Genomic DNA, 20,571 nt, shown 5'->3' with positions numbered 1-20,571 from the left:
AAAGAGGTCGAATGACCCACACAAGGTAAAACGGTTTAACTGGTAGAACTTAGATTTAATTTAATGCCTATTCTAAAGCGAACAGTTGAAAAATGTACCTTGGCCCCTTTCTTATAGCTCATACTACTCCCCACATAGCTTCCTATGTCCTGGCCATACCCCCCTTTCCATTTTTCCATAGCCTTGTGCACCCCTTCACCCCAGGGATTCTGTATAGACTGTTCCAGCCTAGAATGCTGTCCTACTACTGTTATTTAAATAGCTGGCGGCTTCCAGTCCTGTTAATCTCAGCAGGCCAGTCTTGACCACTTTATCTAAACAGCATCCCCTTCTCCCTTTTCTAGTATTTTCCATTCCAACAAATATGTTCATTTCCTTCCTAGTGCTTTGAATTTTGTACCTTGCTTCTTAGATCTTATTACTTATTGTCTATCTTCCCCATCAGATTGTGAGTTACATGAAAACAAAATCCATTTCTGTTTCGCTCACATTTGAATGTTCGCTATGTACTCAAAGCTAACAAGCACACTGTGGTATCCAGACTTATGGCAGGTACTTATGTGTATTTGTTGAATCGATGAACCACACTGCTTATGTGACCTTGGACAAATCATTTAAACCCTCTGGGCTTCAGTCTTCTACAAGGGTAAGTTACTTACTACATCTAAAATCCTAAAAATAGGGGTGCCTGGGTGGCTCAGTCATTAAGCGTCTGCCTTCGGCTCAGGTCGTGATCCCGGGGTCCTGAGATCGAGCCCTGCATTGGGCTCCCTGCTCCATAGGAAGCCTGCTTCTCCCTCTCCCACTCCCCCTGCTTGTGTTCCCTCTCTCGCTGTCAAATAAATAAAATCTTTAAAAAATAAGTAAAGAAAATCCTAAAAATATATTTTAGTACCTTTATTTGAAAATAGAATAGTACGGTTACAGAGAAATTTGTAAATATGGATTTCTGAACTATTCCCAGTATCTTAGTATCTAGAGGTAGCTGGGAACATAGTTATAAATGTACGGCCAGTTTTCTTTTTACTTACCCATACAATATATAATGCTGAAGGTTTTTTCTACAACATATTATATCCATCCCATTACCTGGGATATAAAAACTATATTTAAAAGCAAACATCAAGTAGCGCCTGGCTGGCTCAGTCAGTAGAGCATGCAACTAGATCTCGGGGTCATGAATTCGAGCCCCATGTTGGGCCTACAGAATACTTAAAAAAAAAAAAAAAATTAGGGGCGCCTGGGTGGCTCAGTCATTAAGCGTCTGCCTTCGGCTCAGGTCATGGTCCCAGGATCCTGGGATCGAGGCCTGCATTGGACTCTGCTCAGCGGGAAGCCTGCTTCTCCCTCTCCCACTCCCCCTGCTTGTGTTCCCTCTCTCACTGTCTCTTTCTCTGTCAAATAAATAAATAAAATCTTAAAAAAAAAAAAAAATTAAAATCTTAAAAGCAAAATTCAAGCCAATATTCCAGCTTGCAGCTCAATTCAGGCCATACTGCCTCACTTTCAGAGTATTTAACAAAGTAAAAAAGATATCACAGAGAATAATTATCTTTTTGGTGACCATGGTAATGGCAACTTTTATTAGCAAGCCCTGAATACAACATAATGAACAAAATAATAAACTGCTGGAACAAGATCTGATGGAAGTCAATAATTACTTGCCAGGAAGCAAACTCACAGAACTCATCCAAGTACAATAAGCTTTCCATTGCCTACATGGGTAGAAACTGTGTCTTAGCTGACAGTAAGCATGTATTTTTTTTTTTTTTTTTGGAAACTGTAGACCAACATTATTGGATAAACAAAGCTATGCAATTATCAGGGAATCATATGAAATAGTAAAAAATGGTTTTACTACTGCAAATTTTCAAACTAAGCCAAAAACTATGAAAATATTTCAAGGTATAATTCTGAAATTTAAGCACTCAAGATGTGTGGTTATTATAAATACCAACTTCTCTAACAAATAACCTAGGGCTGCACCATTCAATATGATAGCCACTAGCTACATGTGGCTATTTTAAATTAATTAAAATAAAATAAAATTTAAAGATTCAATTCCTCAGTTGCACTAGCTACATTTCAAGTGCTCAGTAATTACATGTGGCTATTAGCTCCTATACTGGAGAGCATGGACACAGAACATGGACATCATCAGAGAAATTCTACTGGACAGGACTAATCTCAGTGTAGTCACATAATATAATTATGCTGAGTATATTCAATTATTCAATAACTGTAAAGATCAGGCAACAAGGTTAAAAGGCACAACAATTCAAAAGGAAATACTTTCAAAAGTAAAACTCCAAGGCAATAATTAAGATGTGATTATTTCAAGTCTCTTAGGTAAAATTGCCAAATAAATAGAAGCTACCCACCAAAGATAACCAAAAATTCTAACATGACTAATTGTATGGAAAACTCATTCTTTATCCTTTAAAAAGTTAAGTTCCATAATTTTACCTCTGTTCTAAGATCAGTTTTCTAAAGGAGGAGGTGGCACAGGAATGCGGCAGAATTCAAGTGTGGAATTCATTTGTTGAGACTTAAAATATTCTCCAGCTCTATAAAAAATAAAAATTAAAAACTATGAAATACTGAGATAATAGTCTTAAAATGTAATGAAGAGAACTTTAATAACACATAACACAATTTATCTATTTTTAGAAATAATTAAGGATTAAAAACTTTCTATAATAACCAGCATATACTTGTGTACCATCATCAAACCTAATTTAAAAAATACCAGATTTGGTGAACAGAAGTCCCACTTTTAGTTTCAAATTTCCCATTAATCATCTGTAAGACCTTGAATAGGTACTTAAATATTCTGGAGCTTCACTTGAATTATCTATAAAATTAAGTCCTTTTCAATCAAAAATTCTATGAATCCAACTTTTGGAACATGTTACAGTGATATCACTCTCATACACGCATGTGCAAACAATCATTAAAATTTCAATATGCTGTGTAACATCAGACTTAAATAAGAAGTATCAATGGCTATAAAATCATTTTGGTGAGATTCAGAGAACTGAAAATTTTATCATTTTTAAAAAGCACACAGAAAATGCTATTATTTGAAATTTGGGTACAAAACATATTAAAAGCTTTTTTGATCAGAGAGAATCCTTTTCAGATTGCTAAAAGTATACTTTCCTCATAAAGTAAAAACTATTTTCAAGTAGTTGCTGACCACATTATGCTCTACCATTTTGATTCAAAACTGTATCACAACTTTAAAATCTAAAACCCCCCAAAAGTAACATTTTTAAATATGTTCATTAACAAAATGTGATTTAAAAAAATACAAATAATACAATAAAATTCTCTTGGAGTTAAGTTACATTATCATTTGCAAAATCTCTGATGTTTTTCAAACTAAAGATATGTTAGGGCCTCCTAATACAACAATAGCAGCTGACTTTTTAGCTCTTATCTACTATCACATGAGATTTTCACTTCCTGAGTTATGCAGTGGGTTAAAAAACTTGAAAAGGACTAACATAATATCTCTGGAAAGATACACCAGGAGCTGATCATACTTTGGGAAGGGACATTTGATGTAAAAGAAACTCACTCTCTTTTTTTAATATTTTATTTTTAAGTAATCTCTACACCCAACATGGGGCTCGAACTCATCTCCAAGGATCAAGAGTTGCATGCTCTACCAACTGAGCCAGCTAGGCACCCCAAGGAAACTCTCGTTTTGTACCTTGGGAATTCTGAGCCACCAAGACAACTGCCAGATTTTGAAGCAGTGTAAGCAGGCAGTCTTGAAAGCTATACTAGGAATCTCTGTAGAGAGGGTCTCCAAAAATCTTTCAGGGTTAATGAAACAGATATTCACTAGGTTCTCAATTTAAGAAAGAGGGGGGGAAAAAAAAAAGCCAACAGGGCAAAGGATAGGAAATGGAGATTTATTAAACTTTAACACAGCTCAACTCTTGATAAGCTGGAAGAAATAAGCCCCTCAGTCATTTGAGCAACAGAAAAAACATGGGAACCCTGTCAGGAAGGTAACACTGGAGCCTCTATGGTTCTTTCATACGTAAGGTCTGGCACAAAATAAAAAAATTATTAAATATGCTAAGTGACAAATATATGACCAATAATTAAGAGAAAACTAGACAGAGTCAGATCCACAGATGATCCAATAATAGAATTCACACACAAGGACAACAATTTTAAATAATTCTGAATAACATACTAAAGAAAACAAAGGGGAAAATGGACAAAATGGATGAGACGGAGAATTTCACCAATGAATTAGGATCTATAAAAATAATTAAATGTACATTCTAGAACTGAAAAATACAATATATGAAATTAAGAACTCAATATATTGGTTTTATAGCAAACTGGACACAGCAGACCATACGATTAGAAGACTAAGTCAGTAAGAAATAACAAACTATAGCTGGAGAAAGAAATTAGGAAAGAAGACAGAAAGAAGAGTAGAAGGTACAGGAAAAGTTAGAGAAGAGGGTTAAGAGAAATGGAAGACATGCTCAAAATGTCTAGTATACATACAACCAAAGTCCCAGACAAGAGAAGAAAGAGATATAAGCAATATTCGAAGAGAGAATAACAGAGTTTTACAAAACTGTTGAAAGAAATCATTTCAGAGATTCAAGATACTCTGCCAACTCCAAGCAGAATATACTCAAAGAAAACCATGCCCACGATATCATAATCAAACTATGAAACGAAGGAGTGAAGGAAGAGAAAATTCATAGAAAAAAATTAGTTGACCTTCAAAGAAACAGTAAGACTGACAGCAAATTTCTCAATAGAAACAAAAGAAGCCAGGACATAACAGAATGACAGTTACAAGGACAAAAGAAAATAACTACCAGTCTAGAATATAGTAAATATCCTCTAAATATCCAGCAAAAACATCCTTTAAAAATTTAGGTGCCGGGGTCCTAATCAGAAAAATATGCAGCCAAGAATAATTTATCCAGCAAGGCTGTCATTCAAAATAGAAGGAGAGATAAAAAGCTTCCAGGACAAACAGGAACTAAAAGAATTTGTGATCACTAAACCAGCCCTGCAAGAAATATTAAAGGGGTACCTTTAAGCAAAGAGAGGGCCCAAAAAAGTAACATAGACCAGAAAGGAACAGAGACAATATACAGAAATGGTGACTTTAAAGGTAATACAGTGGCACTAAATTCCTATCTTTCTTTTTTTTTTTTTTTAAAGATTTTATTTACTTGACAGAGAGAGATGCAGCGAGACAGGGAATACAAGCAGGGGGAGTGGGAGAGGGAGAGGGAGATGCAGGCTTCCCGTGGAGGAGGGAGCCCGATGCAGGGACTCGATCCCAGGACCCTGGGATCGTGACCTGTGCTGAAGACAGATGCCCAATGACTGAGCCACCCAGGTGTCCCAAATTCCTATCTTTCAATAGTAACTCTGAATGTAAATGGGCTAAATGCCCCAATCAAAAGACACAGGCTATCAGACTGGATAAAAAAGCAAGATCCATAGGTATGCAAGAGACTCATTTTAGACCCAAAGACACCTCCAGATTGAAAGTGAAGGGGTGGAAAACGATTTATCATGCTAACGGACATTTAAAGAAAGTTGGGGTAGCAATCCTTGTATCAGACAAATTAGACTTTAAACCAAAGACTGTAATAAGAGATGAGAATGGACATACTATATCATAATTAATGGACCTATCCAACAAGAAGATCCAACAATTGTAAATATTTATGACCTTAACATGAGAGCAGCCAATTATATAAATCAATTAATAACAAAATTGAAAAAACACATTGATAATAATACAATAATAACAGGGGACTTTAACACCACCCTCACTGCAATGAACAGATCATCTAAGCAGAAGATCAACAAGGAAACAAGGGCTTTGAATGACACACTGGACCAGATGGACTTCACAGATATATTCAGAGCATTCCATCGAAAAGCAACAGAATACCCATTCTTCTCAAGTGCACATGGAACATTCTCCCGGACAGATCACATACTGGGTCACAAATCAGGTCTCTATCAGTATTAAAAGACTGGGATCATTCCCTGCATATTTTCAGACCACTTTCAGAGCACAATGCTTTGAAACTTGAACTCAGTCACAAGAGGAAATTTGGAAAGAACTCAAATACATGGAGGTTAAAGAGCATCCTACTAAAGAATGAATGGGTCAACCAAAAAGTTAAAGAATTTTAAAAAATCATGGAAGTAAATGAAAATGAAAACACAACTGTTCAAAACCTTTGGGATGCAGCAAAGGCAGTCCTAAGGGGGAAGTATACAGCAATACAAACATTTCTCAAGAAACAAGAAAGGTCTCAAATATACAACCTAACCCTACACCTAAAGGAGCTAGAGAAAGAACAGCAAATAAAGCCTAAATCCAGCAGGAGAAGAGAAGTAATAAAGATTAGAGAAGAAATCAATGAAACAGAAACCAAAAGAACAGTAGAACAGATCAAAGAAATTAGGAGCTGGTTCTGTGAAAAGATTACTAAGATCGATAAACTCCTGCCCAGACTTACCAAGAAGAAAAGAGAAAGGACCCAAATAAATAAAATCATGAATGAAAAGAGGAGAGATCATAATCAGCACTGAAGAAATACAAGCAATTATAAGAACATATTATGAGCAAATATGTGCCAACAAATTAGGCCATCTGGAAGAAATAGATGTATTCTTAGAGAGATGTATAAACTACCAAAACTGAAACAGGAAGACATAAAAAACCTGAACAGACCCATAACCAGCAAGGAAACTGAAGCAGTAATCAAAAATCTCCCAACAAACAAAAGTCTGGGGCTGGATGGCTTCTCAGGAGAATTCTAACATTTAAAGAAGAACTAATACTTATTCTTCTGAAGCTGTTTCAAAAAAAAGAAATGGAAGGAAAACTTCCAAACTCTTTCTATGAGCCCAGCATTACCTTGATTCCAAAACTAGACAAAGACCCCACCAAAAAGGAGAATTAGAGATCAACAGCACTGATGAACATGGATGCAAAAATTCTCACAAGATACTAGCCAAGAGGATTCAACAGTATATTAAAAGGATTATTCACCACCACCAAGTGGGATTTATTCCTGGGCTGCAAGGGTGGTTCAACATCTGCAAATCAATCAAGGAGATACACTACGTTAATAAAAGAAAGGACAAGAACCATATGATCCTCTCAATAGATACAGAAAAAGCATTTGACAAAATACAGCATCCTTTCTTGATTAAAACTCTTCACAGTGTAGGGATAAAGGGAACATACCTCAATATCATAAAAGCTATCTACAAAAAGCCCAAAGCGAATATCATTCTCAATGGGGAAAAACGGAGAGCTTTTCCCTAAGGTCAGGAACAACGGCAGGGATGTCCACTATCACCACTGCTGTTCAACAGAGTACCAAAACTAGCCTCAGCAATCAGACAACAAAAAGAAATAAAAGGCATCCAAATCGGCAAAGAAGTCAAACTCTCACTCTTTGCAGATGACATGATACTCTATGTGGAAAACCCAAAAGACAACACCCCAAAATTGTTAGAATTCATACAGGAATTCAGCAAGTGGCAGGATATAAAATGCACAGAAATCAGTTGCATTTCTATACACTAATAATGAGACAGAAGAAAGAGAAATTAAGGAGTTGATCCCATTTACAACTGCACCAAAAACCATAAGATACCTAGGAATAAACCTAACCAAAGAGGCAAAGGATCTGTACTCAGAAAACTATGGAACAGTCATGAAAGAAACTGAAGAAGACACAAAGAAAAACATTCCATGCTCATGGATTGGAAGAACAAATATTGTGAAAATGTCTATGCTACCTAGAGCAATCTATACATTCAATGCAATCCCTATCAAAATACCATCCACTTTTTTCACAGGACTGGAACAAATAATCCTAAAATTTGTATGGAACCAGAAAAGACCCCAAATAGCCAAAGGAATGTTGAAAAAGAAAACCAAAGCGGGTGGCACCACATTCCCAGACTTCAACCTCTGTTACAAAGCTGTAATCATCAAGACAGTATGGTACTGGGGTGCCTGGGTGGCTCAGTCGTTAAGCGTCTGCCTTTGGCTCAGGTCATGATCCCAGGGTCCTGGGATCAAGCCCCGCATCAGACTCCCTGCTCCGCGGGAAGCCTGCTTCTCCCTCTCCCGCTCCCCCTGCTTGTGTTCCCTCTCTCGCTGTGTCTCTCTCTGTCAAATAAATAAATAAAATCTTAAAAAAAAAAGACAGTATGGTACTGGCACAAAAACAGACACATAGATCAATGGAACAGAATAGAGAACCCAGGAATGGACCCTCAACTATATAGTCAATAATCTTTGGCAAAGCAGGAAACCAAACGCAATGGAAAAAAAGACAGTCTCTTCAACAAATGGTGTTGGGAAAATTGGACAGCCACACGCAGAAGAATGAAACTGGACCATTTCCTTACACCATACACAAAAATAGACTCAATGGGTGAAAGACCTAAATGTGAGACAGGAATCCATCAAAATCCTAGAGGAGAACACAGGCAGCAACCTCTCTGACCTGGGCTGCAGCAACTTCTTGATAGACATCTTCAAAGGCAAGGAAACAAAGGCAAAGGAAACAAAGGGAAAAATGGACTACTGGGACTTCATCAAGATAAAAAGCTTTTGCACAGCAAAAGAAACAGTCGACAAAATCAAAAGACAACCGACAGAATAGGAGAAGATATTTGCAAATGTCTTATCAGATAAAGGGCTCTATAAAGAACTTCTCAAACTCAACACCCAATGAACAAATAATCCAATCAAGAAATGGGCAGAAGACATGAACAGACATTTCTCCAAAGAAGACATACAAATAGCCAACAGACACATGAAAAAATGCCCAACATCACTCGGCATCAGGGAAATACAAATCAAAACCACAATGGAATACCACTTCACACCTGTCAGAATGGCTAAAATTAGCAAGTCAGGACATGACAGATGTTGGTAAGGAAGCTGTGAAAGGGGATCCCTCTTACACTGTTGATGGGAATGCAAACTGGTGCAGCCACTCTGGAAAACAGTATGGAGGTTCCTCAAAAAGTTGAAAATAGGGGGGCCTGGGTGGCTCAGTCAGTTAAGCATCTGCCTTCGGCTCAGGTCATGATCTCAGGTCCTGGGATCAAGCCCCACATTGGGCTCCCTGCTCAGCGGGAAGCTTCTCCCTCTCTCTCATCCCCACTTATGCTGTCTCAAAAAAAAAAAAGTTGAAAATAGGGGCACCTGGGTGGCTCAGTCGTTAAGCATCTGCCTTTGGCTCAGGTCATGATCCCAGGGTCCTGGGATCAAGCCCTGCGTTGGGCTCCCTGCTCCGCGGGAAGCCTACGTCTCCTCTCCCACTCCCCCTGCTTGTGTTTCCCTCTCTCACTGCTTCTCTCTGTCAAATAAATAGATGAAATCTTAAAAAAAAAAAAAAAAGTTGAAAATAGATCTACCCTACAACCCAGCACTTGCACTACTGGAAATTTACCCCAAAGATACAAATGTAGTGATCCGAAGGGACACCTGCACTCCAATGTTTATAGCAGCAATATCCACAAAGAGCCCAGATGTCCACTGACAGATGAATGGAAAAAGAAGATGTGATATATATACAATGGAATACTACTCAGCCATTAAAAAAATGAAATCTTGCCATTTGCAATGATATGGATGGAACTAGAGGGTATTATGCTAAGCAAAATAAGTCAATCAGGGAAAGACAATTATATGATCTCACTCATAAGTGGAATTTAAGAAACAAGGCAGAGGATCGTAGGGGAAGAGAGGAAAGAATAAAACAAGACAAAATCAGAGAGGAAGACAAACCATAAGAGACTCTTCTTTCAATCATAAGAAACAAACTGAAGGCTCCTGGAGGGGATGGGGTGGGGGGATGGGGTAACTGGGTGATGGACATTAAGGAGAGCACATGATGTAACGAGCACTGGGTATTACATAAGACTGATGAATCGCTGACCTCTACCTTTGAAACTAATAATAGCTTATATGTTAAATAATTGAATTTAAATTAAAAAAAAAATGTTGGATTGGGGCTTTAGAAATTAAACACCCTTGAATAAAGACCATCATGGGTCTTTCATAAAATAAAACTCCTCTTTACCGTGAACAATAAAAAAAAAAGAAAGTGACATGCGAAATAAGACATTCCCAGATAAACAAAAGTTGAGGGAGTTCACTACCACCAGACCTGCCCTACAAGAGATGCTCAAGGGACTCCTATAAGGTGAAATAAAGACACTAGACAGTTAACTCAAAGCTTTATGAAGGAATAAACACATCAGCAAAGGTAAATACATGTGCAATTATAAAAGCTAATATTATTGTAACAATGATTTATAACCATTTTTTACATGATTTAGGAGACTAATACATTAAAAAGAACTAATATTAGTGTAAAAGCTAGTATTACTGTAACTGGCACATCTGCCCACATTTTGTTTTCTACATAATTTAAGAAACTAATGCATTTATTTATTTATTTGCAAACACTTCCTAATTTGTACAAGAAGTTTAGGAGGAAAGCAGCATCTGCTCAAGGTACAGGTTTGGGATGACTAATTTATCTTCTAAGCACTGAAGAGGTGCTGAGGTTAATTTAATTATGACTTTTCCACGCCTCGTATCATAAAAAGATTGTCACGATTGTACAGCAAGGTAATGTACCAACCTTGACATTTACTTTGTTGTCAACTGCATAGAGACTAAAAGAATTTGCTTATGTTTTGGAGCACACAATGTACAAAGATACAATCAACAACTGAAAGGGGTGGGAAACAGACCAGTAGAAATTTTATATGTTATTAAAGTTAGTATAAATTCAAATTACAGTGTTATTACTTTAGAATGTTAAATGCAATCCCCATAGTAACCACACACACACACACACACACACACACAGCTACAGAATATACACAAAAGGAAATGAGAAATAAATGTAAACATTTCACTAAAAATATCAACTAAATGCAAAAGTAATGCAGAAATGAGGAACAAAAAAAGCAATAAAATACATAGAAAACAAATAGCAAAACTATAAAAATCCTTATCAATAATTACAATGTAAATGGATTAAATTCTTCAAAAAGACAAAACTTTTGCAGAACAATAAAAACGCATGATCCAACAATATGCTGTTTACAAAAGACTCGCTTGAGATCCAAAGACACAGATTGAAAGTAAAAGATTACAAAAAGATAGTCTATGCAAATAGTAACTGAAAGAGATCAAAGATGGCTATACTAATATCTAATAAAATAACTTTTAATTCAAAAAAAGAGACAAAGGAGGACATATAAAAGGTCAACACAGCAAGAAGACATAACAAACATTTATGCACCTAATGAGACCATCCAAATATATGAGGCAAAACTGACAGAACTAAAGAGAAAAATAGTTCTATAATATTTGGAGACTTCAGTACCCCACAGAAGGAAATGAGGGAAACAGAGGATGTAAACAACACAATAATACAACGAGATCTAACACACGAATACAGAACACTGTACCCAACAAAAGCAGATACATTCTTCAAGTACAATTGGGTCGGGGCGCCTGGGTGGCTCAGTCGTTAAGCATCTGCCTTCGGCTCAGGTCATGATCCCAGGGTCCTGGGATCAAGCCCCCACATAGGGCTCCCTACTCTGCGGGAAGCCTGCTTATCCCTCTCCCACTCCCCCTGCTTGTGTTCCTGCTCTTGCTATCTCTCTCTCTCTTTAATAAATAATTAAATAGGGGCGCCTGGGTGGCTCAGTTGGTTAAGCAACTGCCTTCAGCTCAGGTCATGATTCTGGAGTCCCGGGACCAAGTCCCACATCGGGCTCCTTGCTCAGTAGGGAGTCTGCTTCTCCCTCTGACCCTCCCCCTCTCATGCTGTCTCCCATTCTCTCTCAGATAAATAAAATCTTTATAAATAAATAAATAAATAAATAAAGTACAATTGGGTCATTTTCCAGGATGGATCATATGTTGGGCCACAAATTAAGTCTCAATAGATTTAAGAAAAACATATCACACATAGTATTTCCTGTGATCATAACAGGAGGAAGTCAGAAATGAACAGAAGAAAAATGGGAAAATCCACAAAACTGTGAAAATTAAACAACACACTTTAAAACCAAGAAGTCAAAGAAGAAATCACAAAATAAATTACAAAATATTTGAGACAAATGAAAATAAACACACAATACACAAAACTTATGAGATGCAACAAAAGTGGTGCTAAGGAGGAAATTTGGAGTTATAAATGCTTACATTAAAAAAACAAGAGGGTTGCCTGGGTAGCTCAGTCAGTTAAGCAACTGCTCAGGTCATGATCCCGGGGTCCTGGGATTTAGCCCCACATTAGGCTCCCTGCTCAGTGGGCAGCCTGCTTTTCCCTCTCCCTCTGCCTCCCCCCCACTTGTGCTCTTTTGCAGTGCTCTCTCTCAAATAAACAAAATTTTTAAAAGTATTTTTAAAAAATAACCACAATATCGTGACATCTAAGAAATTTTAAAATTCCTTAATATAATCAAATATCCAGTTGCTGTTCAAATTTACAATTATGTCAGTTTTTTAAAACATTGAATCAGTATCCAAATGAAGTTTACATATCAGGACTGGATGATGTCTCTTAAATCTCTTTTAATCTATATGTGTGTGTGTATGTGTATCTTGTAATTTATCTGTTGAAGAAAACAGTTACCATTTTCCACATGTCTGGATTTGGCTAATTGCACCTTATGATGATTTAATATATTCCTCTGCCTTCTGTAGTTCTTATAAAATTGTGGTTGGATATAGCAGTTTGACCAGATTAGGTTTATTTTTCTGGGGGTTCTTATTGTGTTGTTTTGTCTGAAGGTTCATGACATCTGGTTGTCATGTTCTGTGTGTGATGTTACCAGCTACTGGTGATCAACACCTAAGATCTTTAGGGATTACCAAATGGTTATAAATAATTACCTAATTCTATTATTCTTTCTTCATTTAATTAGTTGGAATATTTCTAGAAAGAGAAACTTCTGTATCTAGTATTTGGTTACTTAGTAATAGCATTTTTACAGGAAAGATGGGATAAATGCTTAACTTTTTTCCCTTTATTTACCAGTTTCCAAAATGAGTTGGTTAACTAGAATCCTCTAATGGTAGCCAATTAGTTTTGCTTTAAGTATCATTATAAACTCACGGGCTAAATATACTTGATATGTTTCAACCCACTATAATTATTATTCTTACTAATACTCAAATTGTCCCATCTTTGCCCAGTGGAAGCTTTTTCATGCTTGGCTTCTGTGAAGGCAATAGTTAACTCAGCAAGCCTGGGTTGTTCAAACCTTGCACATTCCCAAGGGTTTGTTATTGTGGCCACTGGCTAGTGTATTACTTTCCTCGGGCTGCCATAACACAGTACCACAAACTGCATGGCTTAAAACAGCATAATATTATCTCACAGTTCTGATGGAGGCTAGAAATCTAAAATCAAGATGTCAGCAGGGCCATACTTCCTCTGAAACTTGCAGAGAATCCCTCCTTGCCTTTTCAGGTTCTGGAGTTGCCAGCAATCCTTGGTATTCCCTGGCTTGTAGATGCATTACTCCAACCATTGCCTCTGTTGTCACATGGCTATCTTCTTACTGTGCCTGTGTCTCCTCTCCTCTTCTTATAAAGACACCAGTCATATTGGATTAAAGGTCCACCCTCATCCGGTATGACTTCATCTTATCTAATTACATTTCCAACGACCCTATTTCCAAATAGGGTCAAATTCTGAGGGAATGAGAGTTAGTCTCCAACATAACTGGGGCAACATGTTCAACTCTAACAACTGGCTCCTGGAAAATGAACTCCTGAAATGTTCTGGTAAGTGTTTTGCATTCTTGGGGCTTCAATCAAACTGTACCAGTCTGCCGAGGTAGCTTGTATAAACAATGTGACTATGGTAAAATCAGCTTTCCTTCAGGTCTGAAACTTCAGTAACTATGGTCTGTATGACTGACCCCCCAATAAAAACCCCGGACATCTAGGCTCGAGATCTTCCCTAGTAGGCAACATCTTACACGTTGTCACAACTCATTACTGGAATTAAGCACACATTAAGCACATTCTGTTCAACTCCACTGGGAGAGGACTCTTGCAAGCCTGCACCTGGTTTCCTCCAGATTTCACCTTATGTGCCTTTTATTTTGCTGATTTTTATCATTTTGCAGTAATAAAGTATAACTGAATATAATGACTTATGAGTGATTCTAACAAATCATGAAACTTGGGACTAGTCATGGGAACCCCCAACATAGCTCAAAAGCTCTTTTGACATAAACCTAGTAAATGATGATTAGAGATAAGTAATCTCTAAATGATCTTCTAACTTCCTGATAGGAGTAGAAGTTCCAGGTTCATCTTGTACAGTTCCTGCCCTAGACTTAGGATCAAACATTTCTCCAAGAAACCCTTGTTCCTTTCAGGGGGAACTAATAGAGACCATATTCTGGATGCTAAAGATGGGCATGCCTTAAATACAACTTATTCCAGGAAATTACGCTGAATTTTAGAATAAATCTTTCAAGTACCAAATAAATGTTCAAAGTAGTTGGTATTTAAAGAATCAAGGAAAGCAGTAGTATTTGGGTTTGGTGGCATTCTTAGCTCTAAATAATTCTCTTCCTTACCTAGTTAACTGACAAAATTCAGGAGAAGCTCTTCCTCAAGAGAAAAAATATTTGAGGGAGAGGCAGACTCCCCATGGAGCAGGGAGCCCAACATGGGACCCGATCCCAGGACCCTGGGATTAGGACCCTGAGCCGAAGGCAGACACTTAACCAACTGAGCCACCCAGGTGCCCCTTGAGTTAATCATCTTTAACCATAATCCAGAACTACTATTAGGAAAAGAGAAGGCAGGGAATTGGATAAAAGGGGATAGAGTAGGGGTGGGCATCTAAGTGCCTAAATATTTCTTCCTTTCTTCTTATCATGACCATTATTCCTTTTGGAATACTACTAGAAAACAGATGTACTGTTTCTAATTTTAAATATAATTAAATGTATACAAAGGAGCTTATCTTTAAAATTTAGAATTACAGGGGTGCCTGGGTGGCTCAGTCGTTAAGCGTCTGCCTTCGGCTCGGGTCATAGTCCCGGGGTCCTGGGATCGAGCCCCCCATCAGGCTCCCTGCTCGGCAGGAGGCCTGCTTCTCCCTCTCCTACTCCCCCTGCTTGTGTTCCCTCTCTCGCTGTCTCTCTCTGTCAAAAAACAAAATCTTTAAAGAAAAATTTAGATTTACAAATTAAGAAAACAGCTAGTCACATCTGTCAATCTTTTTTTCTTTATAGCATTATGCTTTTTGTTTCTTAATGAATTCCTTCCCTATGCTAAGTTTAAAAACATATCCACCTCAGGGCACCTGGGTGGCTCAGTCACTTTAGCATCTGCCTTCAGCTCAGGTCATGATCCCTGGGTCCTGGGATTGAGTCCTATGTCGGGCTCCCTGCTCAGCAGGAAGTCTGCTTCTCCATCTCCCTCTACCCCTCCCCCCCTGCTCTCAGGCTGTCTCGCTTCCTCTCTCAAATAAATAAATAAATAAAATCTTTAAAAAAAATACCCACTTATATTTTCTCCATAAAGATTCTGTATTATTACTAGTATTATTTTATTAGTTAATATTTATACGGCATTTATTATATGTGGGGCACTATTATAAGCATATTTATTTTTTTAAGATTTTATTTGGGGGAGGAGATTTTATTTTTAAGTAATCTCTATACGCAATGTGGGGCTCAAACTCATAATCCTGAGATCAAGAGTCACATGCCCTACTGACTGAGCCAGCCAGGCATCCTCTAATCATTTTTATTTTATTTTTTTATTTTTTAAAAGATTTTATTTATTTATTTGACAGGGAGAGAGAGAGAGAGATCACAAGTAGGCAGGCAGGCAGGCAGGCAGAGGGAGAGGGAGAAGCAGGCTCCCCGCTGAGCTGGGAGCCTGATGCAGGGCTCGATCCCAGGACCCCAGGATCACGACCCGAGCCGAAGGCAGATGCCTAACCAACTGAGCCACCCAGGTGCCCCCCTCTAAGCATTTTTAAAAATTCATCTACTGTTTATAAAAACCCCATATGGCTGGTACTGTCCTCATCCCCATCTTCTAGATGAAGAAGTCACTGATAGGTTAAATCACTTGTGCAAGGTCACATGGCTAGTAAGTGGTGAAGCCATGTCTCATCAACCTAGACTACAGGAACTCTGAACATCTCACGAACCTACAGGATATTATACTTGTTCGTTACACTGAAAACATCATGCTTATTTTACCTGGGTTAGTGAGATACCTTGGAAAGATACAGGTATGCCAGAGAGTGGAGAATCACACAGTAATTTAGGAACCTGAGACCTTGATGAAGTCCCTAGGGATCTAGTGTCCAGAAATACCAAGACATTCTCTTCAAAAGGACATGCTGCCATGGCTCAGCCCATCATCACCACTTAGAAAGAAACATGGTCCTTGGTGGACCTCTTTAGATTCTGGAAACAAAATAAACCATTATTTTAAAGTGCTGCTCTGTCCCATTTCTGGAATAGCCAATAAAGCTGCCAGTTTTTGTTTTTGTTTTTTTAAGATTTTATTTATTTCTCTGACAGAGAGAGAGACAGCGAGAGAGGGAACACAAGCAGGGGGAGTGGGAGAGGAAGAAGCAGGCTTCCTGCTGAGCAGGGAGCCCAACTCGGGGCTCGATCCCAGGACCCTGGGATCATGACCTGAGCCGAAGGCAGATGCTTAACGACTGAGCCACTCAGGCACCCCAAAGCTGACAGTTTTAAATGGGGCCCAGGACATGACAAGGCAGTGTAGCAGGCCAATGTGGCAGGGCAAGATACTGTTATTTGGGCCTTAGGATCCAGCAAACTCAGTGCTGTTTGAAATGTCTGTGGCAGATATATAAAGCTACCAATAGGCCCTGATAAGAGAATCACAACACAAACCACCTAGGCATAAAGCCCCACACAGAATAGGGTTTTTCAACCTTGGCACAATTAGGAGGTTGCTCACTCCTAACGCTGCAAGGGGCTGTCCTGTACATGGTAGGATATTTAGCAGCATCTCTGGCCTTTCCCCCAGTAGATACGAGTAGCACTCCTCCCAAGTTGTGACAAAATGTATACAAACATTGCCAAATATCTCTTGGGAAGCAGTATTGCCCCTGGTTGAGAATCACTGCTTTAAATATTTTATTTATTGGGACGCCTGGGTGGCTCAGTTGGTTAAGTGGCTGCCTTCGGCCTGGGTCATGATCCCAGGGTTCTGGGATCGAGTCCCACATTGGGCTCCTTGCTCAGCAGGGAGCCTGCTTCTCCCTCTCTCTCCTTCTGCTTGTGCTCTGTCAAATAAATAAAATCTTTAAAAAAAAATTTTTTTATTTATTTATATATATACATAGAGAGAGAGAGAGAGCACGAGCAGGTGAAGGAGAATTCCAAGCCAACTCCATGCTGAGTGCAGAGCCTGACAGGGGCTCAATCCCACGACCCTGAGATCATGACCTAAGCCATAAATTAAGAGTTGGACGCTTAACCAACTGAGCCATCCAGGCGCCCTGAGAATCACTGCTTTAGAATAAAGCTATGCCCTCTTCTGTAGAGGGTTATGCTACTTTTGAGAAAGAGCTCCTTGCTTGGCTTTTGGGTTCTGATAGAGAATGACCACGGGGCACCAAAGTGACCATGTGACCCGATCTACCTTAAAGAACTGGGTGTTCTAACCCACCAAGCAATAAAGTTGAATGTCCTAGCAGCATTACATCATTAAGTGGAAGTGATACTATACCAGACATTAGTTCTTCCTATCCTTTAGGGCACATGAGATGATAGTTCTCTACCTTCTTTAAGTCAGATGTGACCTCTTGACTTGCTTTGACCAACGAGCGGAAATGATTCCTGTGGAAGCATTTAAATGCCAGTATGCACTCTCCAGCCTGTTCTTCCCTTGCCACTATGAAAATAGAAGCAGGGAAAAATATAAACATGTACTGCTGACCCATCATATGGAAAACAGCTGCCCTGCAGTCACCCAGACTTTCAACATTTTACATGAGAAAAAACAAATCTTTTTTTTTTTTAATTTTAAGCCATTATTTGAAAATCGGTTATTACCACTACATAAGTTGCTGACCCTGACTATAAAAGGTTATATATAAGGTTAGGACAGGCCCTGGAAGCACAAATAAGCCTTAAAAACAAATGGCTCAAACACCCATGGCACACACTTCTACTAAATGTCAACATTCCCTTAATCTATGAACTTGCAGAGTTCCATATGATCAAAGAAAGAAAAATTCCGGCCTGGTTTACATATGGTTCCATATGAGATGCTGGCATTACGCTGATACAGAGGTGGCCCTGAAACACAGGAGATTTACATGTTCACCATGCCTGAAAAGAAAGATGACCAGAGGTAAATATCTAAGGACTGGCTACACAGGGTCTGTCACTGTACTTGCTTAATATGCTCATGAACAAAATGGCCCAGTCAGTAGGAACAGAAATTACACCTTGGCTCAACACAGATGTCCCTCATCAATGTTAACCTATAATTCCATGACATGCCAACCTATCTCACACCTCCATGCATTTTCTTAAGCTACTCTCCTCCTCTCTAGAATGCCTTTCAAATACCCTCTAACCTAACCGCCTTACTCTTTCAAGACTCAGATGAATAGTCACTTCCTCTTTAAAGCCTTTCTTAGCATACAAGCCGGTATCCATTCAAAGCCCTTTCTTTCCCCCTCATTCACAAATTCTCAACCTAGAGTCCACAGACCCCCCCTGAATCTGTGAATAAAACTCATAAACTTTGATGGGAAGAAAATTATATCATTCTTTTTATTTCTATTTAATTTTTTTTAAGACTTATTTAATTATTTTAGAGAGAGAAGCATGTACGAGTGGAGGGAGGGGCAGAGGGAGAGAATCTTCAAGGAGACTCCCCACTGAGCACAGAGCCTGACGTAGGGCTCCATCTCACCACCCAAGAGATCATGACCTGAGCCAAAACCAAGAGTTGGATGCTTAACCCACTGAGCCACCCAAGCACCCCATATCATTCTTTTATTTTTAATCTCTAAAATTTATCATTTCATTTGATTATAAATGTAAGCAAAATAACAACTAAAAAAAATCCACAGTATTTTCTATGTCTTGGGTCACCAACAGATATCACAGGTGGTTTCACATCAAATTAGAGTTGTTGCAGACATCAAAACATCATTTATATTCATCACTACTCCATGCCACATATCTCTGGTTAAAGAGCTTTTGCCCCATGCTGGGAGAAAAAAAAAAAGTTTCCAACGACAGTCTCTCTTCTTAAGCATACAAAAAAACATCACAAGTGATTCTTTTAGGACCTCTTTCTCTAGCCTTTAGAGAAGGGAAACAGCCTTCATTCCCTCTCCTTAGGAAACAGAGAACAACTGATTTCTTTTCATTAATATTGCTCTTTCAAAGCAATCACCTCTCCCTCTCCATCTTAAGCTGCTTGTAAATTGATGAGGTAGGTAGAATCACAGTGGTAACTGTCCTAACAGCACACAGTACTTAATACTTTCCATTCCCAGAAAACTGTGTAGAGGCTTATTAGTCCTATTGTTAAACCACAGCTTCTCTAGGGCAGGGAATATTCCTCAGTTGTGTTTGCATTTCTAGTTCCTAACAAGGCCTAGCACAGTACTTAATTCAATTCTATTGGATGAATGCCTTAAAAGCAACAACTGGGCAGTCAGCAGCAGACTCAGCAGAGAGAGAAGCAAGTATGGCAAAGACTACTAGTTCCCACCCAATACAGATGCCTACCCCCACCCCCACTGATATAGTCTATATGCTCAACTATTTCTGAACCTCACTTATAGCCAAATACGGCCAAATTACTAAGTTCTGGTAAATGAGATCAGAGGAAATACTGTGTGAGTAACTCTAGAAAGGTTTCTTAAAAGATAAGAGGTGTGCCCCTTTAGTTCTCTGCCTTTCTTCTTCCTTCCCTTTGCCTAGAACTTGGATATGATGACTGGATATCCAGCAACCATTCTGTGACCTTGAGAATAGAAGCCACAAGCTAAAAATGGCATAGGAAAAAGACAGGAGGAGCCTGGATCCTTGACAACTCTGGAGTTGCCATATCAGTCCCAGACTGCCAATTTCTGATTTTTTTTTTCACAAGACAAAGAAATTAACTACTATCTTGTTTAAGCAATGGTTATTTCTTATCTCTGTATCTAGCAGTCAAACACAATTCCTCACTGATAGGGTGAAAAAGAGACTCCAGCAACAAATCTGTGGTCTAAGATGCCAAGAGCCATCTCAGCTATGCTTCAACTTAATGATGATAAAATGTAAGACATTTCCACTGAAACGGGATAGAGTAGGAAGCAAGACTAAACAAAGAGCCTATACTCTGTGAAGGTACAGCACCATTATAGCTCAGTTGGAGGGGTGTTTATAGTAGTTTGGTACAGTGACAAGATTTCATAATGCAGTACTGTAATTTCTTGCCAACATTTAGGAGTTATGTTC

General features: G+C 38.6%; 1 protein-coding gene across 11 annotated transcripts in view; it reads right to left on the bottom strand.

Moving 5' to 3' along the window:
- FAM126B (family with sequence similarity 126 member B) overlaps positions 1-20,571 on the bottom strand; it is an 85,568-nt gene that overhangs the window by 56,886 nt on the left and 8,111 nt on the right. For 5 of the 11 annotated variants that reach the window (XM_032404806.1, XM_032404767.1, XM_032404851.1 and 2 more), the window contains exon 3: positions 2,467-2,567. The gene's annotated coding sequence lies outside the window, so the exon portion shown is untranslated. Of the gene's footprint in view, positions 1-2,466; positions 2,568-16,337; positions 16,531-17,830; positions 17,996-18,354; positions 18,372-20,571 lie in introns of those variants that run through there. The other 6 variants (XM_032404834.1, XM_032404774.1, XM_032404826.1 and 3 more) reach the window with 4 other exon arrangements.

Source organism: Phoca vitulina, unplaced genomic scaffold, assembly GCF_004348235.1.
Source record: "Phoca vitulina isolate PV1807 unplaced genomic scaffold, GSC_HSeal_1.0 scaffold1, whole genome shotgun sequence".
NCBI classification, from domain to species: domain Eukaryota; kingdom Metazoa; phylum Chordata; class Mammalia; order Carnivora; family Phocidae; genus Phoca; species Phoca vitulina.
The sequence above is the reverse complement of the archived record's forward strand: the minus strand, read 5'-3'. Positions and strand labels throughout refer to the sequence as shown.